Source organism: Rhinichthys klamathensis, unplaced genomic scaffold (genome assembly GCF_029890125.1).
Source record: "Rhinichthys klamathensis goyatoka isolate OS25496 unplaced genomic scaffold, OSU_Roscu_1.1 h1tg000561l_1, whole genome shotgun sequence".
Taxonomy (NCBI): Eukaryota; Metazoa; Chordata; class Actinopteri; order Cypriniformes; family Leuciscidae; genus Rhinichthys; species Rhinichthys klamathensis.
Window position 1 is genome coordinate 1,232,407 of NW_026607027.1, and position 16,207 is coordinate 1,248,613.

Below are 16,207 nucleotides of genomic sequence, written 5' to 3' on the forward strand. Positions count from 1 at the left end.
CAGTCTTTTGTCCTTGGGGAACCTCCACAAGTTCCCCAAGGACAAAAGACTGATTCGTGCCTCTCCCCCGTTATTGATGTATTCGTACATCCCGCACAAACACAATAGTTAACCATTTTTGCTAGCTAGGTCTCCAATATAACTGCTAGCCTACTTGCCGTTTAGACTAACGGTAACTCTAGGCTTGGAACATAGACCAGGCATAGACAGTAAAAGCTTGGAGTCCCTTTTATGACGTCACACCCAGCCTAGTGGAAGGGAGGGGGCGTGCTTAAAACCACTGTAAAACCAACCCATTCTCATCCTAGGGCGTCATATTTGACATATTTTGACATTTCGTCTACATCCAACGCACATGGCACCCTTTAGTGTCAATATGAGACGCAGATAGATATGGGTAGGTTTAGGTCTGGGGTAGGGTTAGGGTTAAACCGCTAGGAGGCGCCTTCTGGCCCATATCTATCTGCGTCTCATATTGACGCTAAAGGGTGCAATGTGCGTTGGATGTAGACGAAATGTCAAAAGCGTCAGTATATGACGCCTTGGGATGAGAACGGGCTGGTAAAACGTACCAACTTTTCATATTATATGCAGAATTTTGGTATAAAAAAACATAAAGATAAGAACTGCCCACAATTGTTTTTTTTATGTTTAGTAAGTACATTGCATTATCTTCGTGAACAATTGAACCTGCAATTTACACTTTAAGCTCCCTTCTGTGTCTGTGGAAGAGGGTCAGTTTTTTGTTCAGTTAACCTTGTGTTACGAGTTTATGTATTTAAGCTTATATTTAGTTACCTTTTTTTGTTGACCTCTTTTAAGGCCTAGTTATTCAATTAGCTCCTTATGTAACTTTCCAATATTTTGGGTAATAAAACACCATTTTTTTAAACAGTCTCCTGTGTCCCCATGCCTCCCTGTTTTGGTCCCTGACACATGGTTGAAAGCATAGTTTACTACAGCATGATCCAACACTGCTGTTTTGCTTTAACCTGTTAAGCTTCAACCCCACTTTTGAAAAATCCCCAGAAATGGCATACCCGAACTAAAACACATACAGTTCATGAACCCTTTGTACTAAAAGCAGAAGTATAATATCATTTGAAAGCTGACACGTGGTAGTTTATTGTAAATGTAGAATTAATGATTGTCATAGTGAAAAAATAGTTATAAATAGCTTCAAAGTTTTGTAAAGTTATTAGAATTTTTTTTTTTATTAAATATCTTCATAAAAATAATATTGAAGTTGGCATTGTATCAATCTATGAATGCACTGCAGCTAAAGCCACATGTCTGACCATGTTATATTTAAAATCTGAAGATGACAAGTCTAAAACTCTGTATTTAGTTAAAAAAATTTCAAGATCATGTCATATGACTTTATTTTGATTAGACTCTAAAATGTAAACTGATGTTTATTGTCATTTTCTAGCATCTATTCAGTCTATTGTCTCCATTGTTTTGTGGTGCAAACGAGCCTCATTCAGTCTCAGTCTCCCCTGCACATATTCACACCTTTCCAGCCTGATTATGGATCTAAATATGCTTTTCTTTTGTCTACATTGTAATTACTAACGAATCACACTGTTTCAATCCCTATTTTTTGTTTTCAAAGTTCTCACTTCACATTTGAAACTGTATCAAATGTCCTTCTTGAAAACGGAAACATTTCAGTAAGCATTCTTATTTAGAAAAAATCATAAAAATAACAGCTGGGTGGCAGATGCATCTGAGGGCTAGGTAGCATGTTAGCTTAGCACACCATCAATACACGACAATTTATGAGATTAAAACCATGTTTGTTCTCCAAACTTACTTATAACGCAAGTCAAGTGTTTTCAATAACCTTCTGCGATCTGATTTGGCTTCAGATAAAAAAATCGGACAGAAAATATATTATTTTATAGTATTCTGCACAATGATAAAGTCTATATCGATTAGCATTACATTATACATATAATCTATTATTATGAAAATACCTGACATGGCTCGAAGAACACAGGTAAATCAAATATCATTGCAATCATGTTTATTGTCTTCAAAACATCTTTATCTCCATGTTACAGCGATCTCTGTTAGCTTTGTTGTCAGGCAATTCCTGGAATGTCACATGGTTATGGCACTTCTTCGTGTGTTCCATATATGGACTTTACTGTGCACACAGCGCCCTCGGGCTGCTAGTATGGATTGAAAACACAGTACATCAGGGTATCCAGCGCTCATAATGATTACATCGACGCATTTGGGTATAAATTCAATAAATATTATACCTGTCTATAGAAATCTGATGTAAACCTATGAGAATCTATCAATATTTCTCCAAATCTGCACATGTTTGAGCTAAAAGCCCTGAGGGACGTTGTTTTGTCAAGCGCTGTCATGACGATCGCACAGGAGTTTTTTTCTGAATGAGAGCGGCTGACGCTCATAATTCATATTAAAGGTAACGATTCATTTTTTAATTACTTAACTCCTGACACAAATTAAGACATAGCTGTCACTATAAGTTTCTCAGAACACAATAGTGGTCAAATACTGAAACTTGAGTCTTATATCTTTTTAATGATGTATAGTTTGTCAAGGTAATAACATTAAATCTGAGAGTAACTTTGAACTATTTTTAAAAAAAAGTGCGCCCGCGCTCTGGTGAAGCTTAACAGGTAACTTTGTTTTGTTTTGGGGTTTTGCTTTAATAATTCTGTTTTGCCTTTAATTCTGTTTTGTGTTATCAATTCTGTTTAACAAGTCTAATTTGTCCTAACTTTGATTTGGTTTTGTTGTAATTGGAATAACCTTGCTTTGTTTTCCTCACATTGATTATTTATGTTTTTTTAGTTGGTTCTATTCTGTTGGATGTTGTATTTCTCCAGTGTTTGTTTTTGTGGGCATTTCATGTTAATTCTTCTGTTTTCTTGGGGCTTATACATTTCATTTTTTGGCCATATAATACAGAAAAGCCAATCCTAAGTAAATGTTTCTTTCTCTCTTCTTTTCATTTCTCAGGAGCTGGGGGCCTGGAGAAGGCAGGCTAGCTGTCCCTGTGTGGTAGAAGCTTTCTTTTCACCAAAGTGAATTTCTTTGGAGTGTGTGAGTGTGGTTTGGCACACGTGTGGGTATTTATTATTGCGGGTATTATTGAAGCCCTGCGTCTAGCCTGCTTCTCTATTGGTAAGCCCCAGCTCTGTTTTACTTGTTTGTTTTTCTTTTTTTAATAAATATGTGTTTCACAGTAGCTTGTTGCTGGTTGTCATTACTAATTCTTTTATGATTACTATATTGAATTAAAAATAGTTATTTCGATAAAGATCTAACAAATTTTTAATCGAAGTATTCACGTCTCTTGGTCATTTTGTGAGAGATTGAACTTGTGTGTGTTCTTTGATCTTTCCCAGGTAGTTAACTCTTTCCCCGCCAGTGTTTTTAAAAAAAAAGTTGCCAGCCACCGTTGATCATTTTCTCAATTTTCATGGCCCCCATTTTATTCTAGCTTCATGCATTCTTTTTTTTTTATAAACACTGGAATGTGGGTAAGTTTCATAAAAAAAGCAACATTGACAAAAATGTGATTTTCTCAGCTTTTTGCTCAAAGACTATTCAGATCGGATTCAGAATGATGATCCAAACATTGATGGAGTAGATCAAGTCAACACCTCCTAATGCTTGCACAGTCCTGTAGCTCGTCATGGGTCGACATTTCATTCAGTAACATCAGGCAGTTTTGATTTATATGCTGTTGAATGTTAATGGTCGTGTTTTTTTACATATGCATATGATTACCTATGAGATCGTTTGTTCCTGCATCTTCTTTGCACGTGTTTTGATCAGGGGATTCAGTACTCGTTCAGAAGATGCATGATAGCGCCCCCCTAGCGCATAACAGTGAAAACACGAAAAGCTGAGTGTTTTCTCACAAATGACGGAAATTTCTGTCAATGGCGGGGAAAGCGTTAAAGTCATTACCTGGCATTTTGGCACAGTCATTACCTTTGGAATTAGCAGAACAATTTTAAAGTTTGATTAGAAAATTTCCTCCAAACACCACTCTTGCCAAATTCACCATTTATGACCCAAATTCAATTAAGCTACAGTATAAAGTAGCTCTACAGAACGTAACAGTGTCATTATTCAGCTCAATTTAGTTTAGAGTATATTTAGTTCAGTTCAATAACAGTGTCAACGTTGCAAAGTTTATCAGTTACGAAACGAATTTGATTCAGCTATAAAGCAGCTCTACTGAAGCTCAAGTCAGTTCAATGTTGATCTAATTCGGTTCAACAACAGTGTTGATATTGCAAAGTTCAATTATGAATGTTTATGTGTTCAGCAACCAAAGTCACCTGAAAGTACATCACATAATAATTAATAATGTAATCTATGTCTGGGAACTATATGAGTGAGGAATCATTAAATAGGTGTACTAACTAACCCAATGAAAAGATTCACTACAATAAATGATTGCCACATACGAGAAATGACATGCTAGGACAGTGTGCTTGATATTCTCGCTCAGTTGCAGAGTTACGATTCTGTCTGTTTAATGTGACCAAGCAACGTAATGTAGCATTTGTCACGCTACGCCGCAGCTTGAAGTGTATCAACCTGCAAATGGTCCAGAACATGGCAGCACATCAGGCCTTCAACCATCTAAAAAGAACCCACCTCACACTTATCTTTCTACAAGAATAAGCTAGGACAGAAGCTGTAAAGAACTAAACATTTTCTTTTTCATGAGCTTGCGAAAGAACCTTCAGCTGTTTATTGAAGGCTGTAATGTTCTCAGAAGTTTAAGTGAAGCCGATGGAGACCAACTTCTTGACACCGTCAGGCACCACTCGCCCACTGACCGTACAGGACAGAAGATGATGATTCAGTGGCAGTCCTGAAACTCCCAAACCCTGAATTGGATGAAGGCAACTATAGGAGTGAGACCAAGAGGGGTAATGTGGGCCCTTTTTATGTCCATGGTAGTCTCATAAACTTGCACCTATTATAAACCTGGTAACACTTTATTTTGATGGTCCCTTTTGAACATTTCGACTTAACAAACTACATGTCAACTTACTCTCATTGGAGTATTAGTAGACTCTACTTTCTGCTAACTCTTTATTGTGATGTTCCTTCAACAGACATTCTACTGACTATAAGTAACTTTGCAACTACATGTCAACTTATTGTAACCCTAACCCTACCTGTCTACTAATACTCTTCTAACACTCTAATGAGAGTTAGTTGACATGTAGGTGCAACACTACTTATAGTCAACAGACTGTGTTAAAGGGACCATCAAAATAAAGTGAAACCAACCTAATAATATCCAGTCTGTTCTCATCCCAAGGCGTCATACATGTGACGCTTTTGACATTTCGTCGAAATCTTACGCACATGGCATCCTTTAGCGTCAATATGAGACGCAGAACCCAAGGCGTCATACAGGTGACGCTTTTGACATTTCGTCTAAATCCGACGCACATGGCATCATTTAGCGTCAATATGAGACGCAGATCCCAAGGCGTCATAACCGTACCCTACCCCAGACCTAAACCTACCCATAACAGTGCGTGTTATATTGACGCTAAAGGATGCGTAAGATTTCGACGAAATGTCATATGGCGTCACCTATATGATGCCAAAGGATGAGAATTTGTTGCAATATCAAGTGATAATATTAAAAGTTAATTTTAAGAGCTGTAGAACACAGACATTTTAAAAGTTTCATGTCCATCGCAAAAAGATATCAGCAGGAACCTTATAACTTAGTTGTGTGCCAGGTTTTCAAATTTGTGCAAGAATTTCAAAGCTACAAATTCTAATGTCAATGTTTTATGAACATGAATTATTAATATCAGGCCAGCTGACAGTCTTGCCTGGGCCCGGGACAAGATAATCTTAGATGGGGCCCCCCCACGATTTTTTTTTATTTTTTATAAAACACCATATACTTTTACCCAAAATGAATAATAAAAACACGTTTAAATGGGTACATTTTCTATAAATGTCTTCATTTTCTTTTCTGACATAGCCTACTGCAGTTCTTGTTAAAACACACTAGACATGCAAAATCTGTGCATTTTGGGCACTTTTTGTGTGAAATCATATTTATTTTTTGTCCATCAAAAGTGTGCTTTCACTTTTAAGCATGAGCAGCGCAGCAAAAATAGACTCGGATCTGACCCATTATCTGTTCACCGATGATAACAGTGATGCATTTCAGCCGGCTTTTTATTTCTCATCTCCATAAATAGTAGTAAAGCTAATCCAAGGGCTAGAAATCAATAAATTCTTTGCTAATACTTCCTCGTCGTCATCATAGAGAGCGCAGTTCGCATCGCTTTCTCCTTTCCACAAGCGTTTGCTCTCCCGTGGCGTCTGCCGTTGCTATGCAACAATGAACTTAGGCGCGCCTGTAAAAACGAGCGCGCCGCGTCGCTATTATTATGAGCTAATATCCAAAATATTTCCAAATGTGGCTCTTTCCTCCTTTCTTATCAACAAGTGGATTTACAGCATACAGCCACCACAGCAGCAGCACCGCCGGTCGCCATGTCTCAGCGCTTTTATGAAGAGGACGCAACTGCACGCGGTTTGGGCATGCACGCGCATCCCGGGTTTGAGAAAACCTGGTACCGTGGCGTGACGTTTAAAAAGAAATTTGTACCGTCTTGGTACCGAAGTGCCGGGTCTTTGACAACACTCATAAACGTTGGCTGCGCTGTTTCTTACCTTGCTCTACGTTGACTTTACTAACGTTAGTTCCAGCTTCACCGTCACCACCTTTTAAAAAATATTTGTTTAGGACATCTCGAAGGCCTCTATTTTCTTCTTTTCTTTTCTTTTCTTTTCTTTTCTTTTCTTTTCTTTTCTGAGCACCGGACTTGTGCTGACCGGACATTTTGAGCGTAACGTTAGCCTACTGAACTTCAAATCAAATGACAACATCATATTTTGATCAGTGGCCAAACCATTTTTGTTTTGGGGGTGGGGGTGGGTTCTTGACCACTATTTCAAGGACAATTAGGAAGAAAACAAATAAAAAGCTTTTATGTAACTCAAATATTAGATATTTTTTCAACAAATATGCCTATTTTATTTATATTTTTAACAATTATTCCATAATTTAATGAGGGCCCAGTTCTGGGCCCCCCTCCCTACCCTGGGCCAGGGACAACAGACCCGTTTGTCCCCCCCTGTCGGCGGGCCTGATTAATATCATTGTATGCTTTCAATGTTGTGACCATAGACTGTCATTTAGTTTTTCATTAGTTTTAGTGAAAAAAAGCCACAGTGAATGTGAAATGAGTGAATACACAGCGACACACACAAACTGATGCCTCAATCCTATATGCACACAATTATATATTTATCAAAACTAGCAAGTACAAATAGGCACACCCATAAACACCCACACACATACTCCAATTCACCCACTGCAACCAACAAAAATAATCAAACAAGCTAAGACATAAGACTTCGTCTTACTGTTTTTTCTGCATTCTTATTGCATTACTCGTTGACTATGTTTACATGGACAGCAGTAATCTAATTACTGACCTTATTCTGAATAAGACAATATTCTGATTAATGTTCCTTTCATGTACCCGATTTACATGTTATAGCATATAGATTATCATGCCACGCTGTCCGACTTCCCCTCCTTATCAACATACCGTTCGTCTTCGTTATGGTACCATACAGTTTAGGCGGTTTCATTTTTAATTTTACGACAGCTTCAAGTGCAGTTAATTATCTATACGTGCAAATAGACCAGGGCGGATACAAATTCTGAAGCCATGCTCTCTTGTTTGCCGTCAAACGGTTGACCACTGTATGTGTCCTGTCGCAAAATGTGGCGAAAACTCTTAAGCGACTTTAATAGTATGGTTAATGGTGTGTACATGTCTATAATTCTATAAATTATAGAATTCGATAATATGACTAAAATAGGAATACTCCACATGTCTTAATTCGATTTGTGTTTACTTCGAGTATGACTTTAGCCGGATTAAGGTAATCAGAAATTCACGTTTACATGGTAGTTTCAAATCAGAGTATTGATTTAATTGGCTTAATATTTCACATACTGCATACAACTGTAGTTCATATGTATGGTTAAAATATGATGATTTTTACGTTGCTTCAGTTGTGGTGTCCATTGCAGAGGACATGTAAAATATCTAATAAGAAATTTGTTCTTGTTTTTAGATGAAAGATATAGGGCCCTACTTTAACGATCTGAAACGCAAGTGTCAAAGCGCAAAGCGCAAGTAACTTTGTGGGCGGATCCTGGCGCTGTTGCTATTTTCCCGGTGGGATAAATGCCTCTTGCGCCTGGCGCAAATCTAAAAGGGGTTGGTCTGAAATAGCTTCATTATTCATAGGTGTGGTTTGGGCGTAAAGTGAAATAAACCAATCAGAGCGTCATCTCACATTCCCTTTAAGAGCAGTTGCGCATGTTGCATGGCGGATTGCTATTATAACGGCAGATTTAGCAGGCGCGCGCCAGGAGCGGTTCACAGCCGAGGAGAGCGACGTTCTTGTCAGGACCGTGAAAGACAGAGAAGTGACATTGTATGGGGATGGGAGAAACCCACCCAAATCAGCGTCGGTTAAACAGGCGTGGGAGGAAAATAAATAAATTTTTTACATCTTCATGGACACCACAATGATTTCCCTCATGTGTAAATATTTTTCCTTGTTATAATGTATGATTTGCAAAAATAAAAACTGCTGCATCTGAGTTGATAAGAGAATCAAAGTGTATGCGTTGTGCACCCACTACATTATGGCCAAGCACGCGCGCTTAAAATAGCATAATGAACAACGCGCAACGCGCCACTGACTTTAGACTAGGTTTTTTCTGGTCAGTGGCGCATTTGTTTTATAGAACAGCAAAATAGCATGAGGGAAAGTTTGCGCCGGAACACGCCTCCTCTTTGGGCTGAACCGCCCCGGGGAGCGCAAGTGTATTTCTTAGTTAACCGACGTGTGTCTGTGGAGGGAAAAGTCCGCTTTGCGCGGGTGCAAAATAGGAATGATACATGCGTCAGTGTACAAAGTCATTTGCGCCGGGTGCAAGATAGAGCCCATAGTATGTGTTGCATGTTAGCTTGCTTATTGCTCAAGAACATGATCTATTGCAGTCCACACAATTTTAAAATAAATTATTCTTTAACTACTGTAGAGAGCTGTGGTTTTTTTTGAACATGTATGTTTATGATGCTGTTTTCCAGTCATGAAGTACTCTATCCAACAATTATCTGTGTAGTGTGACAAAATGCTAAATCCAAATTTTTTTTTTGCCTTATTGTATTGCACACGCTTTACAACCATGTGAAATGAATTAATAAATATATATCTAAAATTAACTATACATTCACTAGGGATGGGCCCAAAGCTGAATGCCTTATCCAGAAAGTCATTGATAATAACTTAAAATTGGGTAAAAAAACAATTCAAACGCTTATTGGAACTATGGTTTCGGGAAACACCAAATTGCTGAAATAATGTTGAAAACAATGGAACTTGCGACCATAGTTAGGCTAACGATGCTTTCGGGAAACGCTTCCCGCATGGGCGGCTGTCAGCAAACACTACTTCCAGCTTTCTGGCTGTTCTGACTGGCATGAAGAGATTCATATTCTATATTTAATCCATAACCATACACAAAGGCACAGTATGACTCTGGTTTAGCCCCAAATAGTTTTTTCACCATTTGTAAGTCACTTTGAATGAATGCATCTGCTAAGCTAACCGATTAAGTGTAAATGTAAATATATCTGGCGGCAGTGTTGGGGAGTAAATGTAGCAATATTCAGAAGTGTGACAGAAGCTCAGATCCTTTAAAAAAAAAAAAATGTAGCTTTTCCAGTCATGAGGTACTTTATCCAACGATTAGCTGTGTAGTGTGACAAAATGCTAAATCACAATTTTTTGCCTTTTTGTATTACACACGCTTTAAAATGTGAAATGAATTAATACATATATCTCTGAAAATAACCATATATTCATTAGGGATCGGCCCAAAGCTGAATACCTTATCCGTATAGTCATGGATAATAACTTAAAATTGGATAAAAACTAATTCAAATGAATAATAGATGCTATAGTCATTCCTGGTTCTTGCTGGATAACAGGTGAGCCAGATGACAGCACAATAGTTTAGACAACTGAAATACAACACAATAGTGAATTTGTAAAGTGTAAACGAGTGCAGTGCAATCAGTTTCTGATGTGCAGCAGCAAACAGATCTATAGCACCCTGATTTTCTATAAGAGCTGCCCTGAATGGTAGGGAGAAGAATATGAATATGTAAGTAGAAGCCTCATTCGTTTAGGTTATATATATATAGGCCTATGTATATTCAGTTTTCAGCTATTGTATAGTACTGTGTCATCAGCTCCAATAAGAATCTGGCAGACCATTCATCCATCAAACAAGCCCATACACATGTATTTCATATGAACTAAATTATGAAGAATGAGTGATTATAAATGCTTTTCTGTGTGTTGTATATGGGTTTTCAGCGGCTTTCAAAAAGTAGCTGGGGCAAAATTGCAATTTGGCAAAAATTGTTGGAAACATCCAACCTGTTCCACACACAAAATATGTTCTCTACTAAAGCACTTCTCATTCTATTTATAATTTACACTTACTTGTTAATTAATATATATTTACAGAAATGGTTTGGTAAAAATAAATTTGTATAAATTAAACGGGGAGTTTTTGCTATTTGTTAACCCGAAATGGAACATGATTACATTTAATTATATACAGTTTGGATTTGAACAAGGCTTTATCCATAAGTTTGTCCAGTTTTATTCAAAAATATAAATAAATTTGCATTGCACTCCCTAATCAAAAGGTATAATGTTGTTGTTAATCCCCATTTTTCATAATTTTAAAATATTCCATTACATAATTGTATTTATAATGTAATAGTTGCAAGATGCCACCGCCCATCCAAATAGCTTCAATGTAGCCACTATTTTTTATGTCTAGCTGATAGTCTATAGCTATGGGTCTCTCTCTCTGGATCTGGGTCTGGGTCTCTCTCTCTCTGGGTTTGGGTCTCTGGGTCTCTCTGTAGCTACATGCACTCTAGTTGAACTACCATAGATTTTGAGTAGCTTCTTAGCTTGACAAGCTACAATTTCAATGTAGCTTCCCAGACAGGCAGTATTGCTACATTGAAATTGTAGCTTGTTACTAAAAAAGCTACACTATTTTGACAAGGTGAGCTACTGTCACACGCTAGCATTGCTACCTTTAGCTAGTTACTATAAGGCTATTGTGTTGGTCCCTGACACGTGGAGGAAAAACATCTATCTGTTAGAAACTAGAATAGCCACAAAGACTGTTAGGCAACAATTCAAGTCATGGAGAGACCAAATTACTTATTTGCCTTGGAGTAAAGAGATTGTGAAGTATTGTCATGCATTTTGCACGTACCTCAGATTGCTAGAGGCAGAGTGGGGAAAAAAAAATGTCCTGGCAAAAGATTATCAGTCCAATTTTACTCCACAGTCAGGCTCAATTCATATGTTTACCGCTTAGAAAATAGCAGCTACAATTGCAGGTCACGTGTGGATGCAGAAATTACCTGTGGGGAGACCGAAATGTCATTCTAAATGGCCCAGACGGGCGGAGGGGGTCAGCTCGCTTGATTTCCTAGCAGGGATAAATCTTTCACTTCTTAAATATCACACAGTAAGAATCCTGCCATTGGGAATCACACCCTAAACATAGAATCACCCTGAGATGACTCAAAATAGTGCTAGTTTAGCAAAAGCCAAATAAAAGTGAAAATGGACAGATGTTTCACCTCTGGCACTGTGTAGTTCCCGAGGTTCAAAATATAAGTAGCACAACCTCCGAAAAGTTATCATGCAGGTCACACAGTCACATTGATAGGCATCTCTAACACCAACATTCGCAGGTTGGCATCTCTCATAGCAGGGCTTTTTCTCTTTCCCTTATTCAACCCTCACCACATCTCTGTCTCTCTCCAAACTCCAATCGACATTTTCATTTTGAAGCACACCAGGAGTCTCAGATGGTATCACTTCGTAGTGAGTGTTCCTGTGCCCCGTTTGCTTTGTTCCCACCAGCATTAGTGTTTTTATTCAGCGACAGACATGGCCCAGGGGAAGACGGTCACCTGCTGAACCTTTCACTGAGATTAAGAGCAGTTTGATACTGGAGCTAAAAAGATCTGACAAACCAGACTAATATGAACTCTGTACATCATAGACACAAATGCAAGTCATGTCCCTTTTCAATTGAAATAAATAAAAAAGAATAACTTAATGATAAATAGTTAAACACAAAGTATCACACTATTATCGTCACAGGTGTCATTAGCTCTGTTTAAAAATTGTCCCGACAATGATATTTTGTTCCATATTTGGTGAAAATATTCTAGAATGGCGAACAAACTGAGACTGTCGATAATGACTCAACCCAGGATCATTAGAAAAACGTGATGAAATATATGCAATATGATGTTACATTGCTTCTTGAAAACTTTCAAAGCGAAATGACCAGTGAGTGGCGTGGAATTTTATTCAAAACGTGAATCTGACATTTGAATTTGTTTGTTGTACGTATTTCGGCCACTCAGCAATGAATTGTCATGTCAGTGGTGATGAAGGGTTAATGCAATCTTTCTCCAAAGGTTAAGGGTAATCTTGTTTGAAATAATGTACCACATCTGTAAACCCTGCCCTAAACCTAACCAAAACTGTTAACAATAGTAAATGTGAGATTAAAATACATTTGCTGAAAAAACCATGCCATTTTCTCATGCTTCCATAAGTCTCAAAACTCTTTTATCATGTTTTAAAGGACTTGTACCCGTTATCACAAGCGCAATGCTGTATCAGGTAAGCTACCGAGCAAGTTTACTACATCAGAAAAGCCATATATATGGGGCAACACTTTATGTGATCTAGCATCAAAATGTATTAGTTTGCACTGCAGTATGGTATGTAAAACGCTATGGTGTGAAATTAAATACAAGCTGTTGCCGTTTTACTGCCACAAGTGTTCAGTCCAGCTGGAAACTGGCGTGATGTATGTTCATTTAATTTTATGTTAAATTAGCAGACATATCAGTGAGCTAATGACTCAATATATTTCTACCTAGTTCTGACTGAGCCCCTATACCCTTAGGGGAGCTTTCAAAAAGCGTAAAAATGTAGATCATTATTTTTGGAGTTTACACCAGAGAATAAAAATGTTTTATTAGAGAAGTCAAGGAAAACTTTGCAACAGGTAGGATTCAGTTTACGACTCTACCACCGATCTATGACTGGATTGCTCATGACATCATAAAAAGTGAAGCCAACCGTGCCGCCACATTGGTATTCCCTCACATTCTATAGAAAAGGAAATCATCTTACGTCAGCGTTTTTATATCTTTCTCGTATATACGTCTCCTTGTACATTCTTACAACGCAACCAGAGGTTGGTATCTCCCCAATAAGAACATCTCTTACATCAAGTCATTAGCTTAGCAACTTTTTAACATTAGGGTGTCAAAATCTACTATCAGTGTATTTTTCCACACAGTGGGTCTCATTCATGAAACACGAGCAGAACGAATTTTTGTGCAAATCGTGTGTAAAGTGGTTCTGGCATAAATTTTCGGATTCATTAAAATGTTCGTATTTTCCAAAAGTTAGTTAGTACGAAAGAAATCTACACCTGCTCCTAGCCACGTGTAAATAGTGAGTTTAACATCCGAACGTTTTGCTCATTAATAACTAAGGCTGCATTTTAATTCACCTTAATCGGGTACATATTTACACAGCATTTTGAAAAAATATAATATATTACATACGGTTTTTCTTTTTACTTCTGGGACTGTTTGATTAACAGATGAAACTCCATTAACTGCATCTGTAATGCTGCCAAGCTTCCTTTTTTTTAGGACCTGATACGCCACTATGTAGAATATGCTTGAAAATAAAATGTGGTGTTTTGAATGAACTTCTGATAATAAAGCTTCGATTTCTGCATCTGAGATTTTTTTCTTTTTCATTCGTTTTTGAGAAGACATGTTGAAATCCTTCATTTGGTGTCATAATATGATGCCCATATATAGTTGTCAGTCGGATTTAAAGGGCGGGATTTATGGTAATTGAGAATGAGTGTGCACGCGCGTCCCATTTACGACTGATTGGAATTCATTAACACACACACACATTTCACTATCATATCTGACGTTTACGAAGTATTTGTGAATCAGGAGATGAGTTTTCGGGAAGGTCTCTTTACGCGCAAATCACTCTCATATTTACTCGTATATTTACGAATGTTTCATGAATGAGACCCAGTGTGTTCCTCATGTAAAGCTCATGGGAGAATTGACACAGCAGATTTTGACAGTTGACATGTTGCTAAACTATTGACTCCACATTGTAGAGTTGCTGCCTATGTAGAGTGTTCCGGATCGATCACTTATGAGGTTCCAATTCAGTTAGTATGTTGCCTTAGAAGGCAGTTACCAATTTGGGCAGTAGACTGTGAGGCTAGCTCTAATATTTGCTCAAGCATGAGAACAATTATTATTATTATTTAAAAAAAAAAAAATGCTGTTCCATATGTCCTGAATTACTTTTTTGAAATGTGCAACACTGATTAAATGACATGAAAAAAAATTGTGGGATTTCATTTGTGTGTGCGTGTGTGTGTGTGTGTGTGTGTGTGTGTGTGTGTGCGTGCAATCTGTTCTTTGCTCAGATGCTGTGCGGGTTTGTGTGATATAAACTGTGTGGCCAGGCTCCACAAACACTTAGTGCAATTCAGATTTTCAGTTTTAAATGAACATGTATTAATATATAATAGTGATGATTATTTCAGATGTTCAACTGCACTGCAATGCAAAAAAAAAAAACACTTTTGAACTGAGGTCAAGCCTTTCATAAAGCACTGTGCGCAAAGGCATTCATTAAATAGTGTTTTTTAAGAATTCTTTAAATAGTTTAATGAGGTTTAAAAGTTTATAATGACCTATATATATATATATATATATATATATATATACACACATTTATTTTGCTATATAAAATATATATAACAATTTTCATATTAATGTCACCAGAAATCAAAACTGCGCAGTTTTGTCAGTCAGTATGTGTTGCATGTCATTATATATACATATACATATACATATACATATATATATATACATTCAGCAGTGGTGTGTGAATGCAGTCACTTCTACACTATGGCGGGTTGAATTTTATATATAATATAGCCTATACATTTCTGTCGTCATTGTAGTCTTTTAAAAAGGCATCTGAAATAATAAATTAAGTACAATGTAATGTTGTCCAAAATATACATTTTTCGATACTGAAATAACTTACATGCTTCCAAAGCTCATTTTATATATGTGACCCTGGATCACAAAACCAGTCATAAGTCGCACAGGTATATTTGTGGCAATAGCCAACAATACATTGTATGGGTCAAAATTATTGATTTTTCTTTAATGCAAAAAATCATTAGGATATTAAGTACAGATCATGTTCCATGAAGATATTTTGGAAGTTTCCTACCGTAAATATATAAAACATTTATTTTTGTGAGTGAATGCAGCACAATCGCTAACATAAATTGACAACATTAAAAGGCGATTTTCTCAATGTTTCGATTTTTTTGCACCCTCAGATTCCAGATTTTCAAATAGTTGTATCTCGGCCAAATATTGTCCTATCCTAACAGACCATACATCAATGGAAATCTTATTTATTCTGCTTTCAGGTGATGTATACATCTCAATTTCAGAAAATTGACCCATGTGACTGGTTTTGTGGTCCAGGGTCACATTTATACTACCCCTCCCTCTTGCAGAGACATGTCTTCTCTTCTCTGATGACACGTTTTTCACTCACATGAGATGGACCAATAGCAAACCACAACAATTCAACGATCCAATATGTTCCCGATGGACAAATTCAAGACCTACATTTTTCCTTGTTCGAGAAGCTGATTACTTCCGATATGCGCCACAATAGGGAAGAAAAGACTATTAAAACTTCCATTTCATGACAACTCTAAGTAATTGATATTCGAGACACAATATACTAAAAAACTAGCTATTCTGTTCATTTTTCCTCCACCGTGTTGATCTATATAGCAAACACAGACAAGCAGAGTGAAACCAACGGTGAAATGTCTCAGTTCTCTAATCAGTATTACTGG

The 16,207-nt window shown here is 37.2% G+C and overlaps 1 protein-coding gene across 4 annotated transcripts in view; it reads right to left on the reverse strand.

Annotated features, from left to right (window-relative positions):
* Nucleotides 1-16,207, reverse strand: part of cntn5 (contactin 5) — a 349,180-nt gene that overhangs the window by 218,866 nt on the left and 114,107 nt on the right. The gene's annotated exons all lie outside the window — the stretch shown is intronic.